The sequence below is a fragment of the Aplysia californica genome, unplaced genomic scaffold, assembly GCF_000002075.1.
Source record: "Aplysia californica isolate F4 #8 unplaced genomic scaffold, AplCal3.0 scaffold00290, whole genome shotgun sequence".
In the NCBI taxonomy this organism is placed as follows: Eukaryota; Metazoa; Mollusca; class Gastropoda; order Aplysiida; family Aplysiidae; genus Aplysia; species Aplysia californica.
The window spans coordinates 596,949-598,375 of record NW_004797560.1 but is presented as its reverse complement, the minus strand read 5'-3'; positions in this window follow the sequence as shown (position 1 = coordinate 598,375).

The following is a 1,427-nucleotide window of genomic DNA, read 5'->3' as shown; positions in this document are numbered from 1 at the left end:
ACGATACAGAGCCGACTTCAATCTAATGTAAGTAATTTAGCTAGCATGCCCCCCCCCCCCCCGCCCCGTTACCGGAGTCTAGAATAACTTATTATTCAGAAATCTGATACACTCTCCCTTGGTTATAAAGTCTGCCACGGTTGCATTTCAATGGTAAGACAAACTATAACATGAGCCATAGCATATTTTCACACCTTCTCTGACATTTACAGTTTGGCTGTCCACCGTTGACTTGACAGACCGTGGAACTCGGTACTATAATATTATTGACGTTGGCAAGAATACGCTACCTGCCAATTACAAAGTTGTATCTGCTCAGTACCTAGTTTTGAGAAATTTGACGTCATTTTTTGTTCGTTTCCCAATATGAACGTAATTCTTTAAATATTTTGATAGCGACTTCGAATATTCTGACGATTTTGATACAGCAGAGAGAACATAACTTGGTTTTGTTTTAGTTTAGATTTAGGAGAGGTTTTACGGTGCTCACAACTGCATAAGGTCATATGAGCGCCAACGGGTGGATGTCAACAGATAAGTCCTTACAGGGAATCAGACTTACTCTGGTCATCTCTCTAGCTTCTACAGCACAAAGTCTGTTTGACTATCAAGGCACCCCGGAAATAGCAGGTCACAAGAGAGTGACAAACATACAAAAGAAGTAGAGGAAAAACGACGATAGTAAGGATGAGGAAAGAAAAAGCAGCAGTTCCCTGTTGTAGTTCAGGCACAGTTATGAGAATGACATTAATAAATCAGCCAATTTACAATTACCATTTTTCTGTGCATGAAAACTCGAGATGTTAATGTCCCCCACGTTGGGAATGGCCTAAAGACACTTCAGTCAGTAGCACCGCAAGGGGGATGTAACTTGGTTCTGACCTCATGGTCTTAATAACTCAAAATGCCCCAAATTATCAGATAGAGCTTTGTAGTTCTGAGTTAGCAAATACATACCCCGAAATGATGTGACCAGAGGAGGGGGTTGATATTAAGATGTTTCTTGTAACCTAACGTGATTTGTCTGACAATATCTTATCGTCACAGCTTGCCTAGGGTTTACAGTTTGTTTCCTTGATGTCCATTACACTCTCGGCGGCCACATAATCTACATGTACAGTTCATTTTTTTGAAAAAAGAAAACTACCGACGTACACGTGTGTAAAAATTTTCAAAGCAAATGTTAATATATTTGTTATTATCAAAGGCAGCTTGCCTTGTGCCGGAATGAATGACAGTATAATAGCTCATTTTGTCATTGGTGTTCAGCCTGTTTTAAATAATATCCATTCCGCTCTTTCTTTTGGTCCAAGAATAACCAAAGCTTTATTGAAATAATAAATCACATTTTAATATACTTTCTACAAACCCTATAGTATTTTTACACATTTTATGTTCTTTTGTGCCTCACTGTATACGCGTTCGCA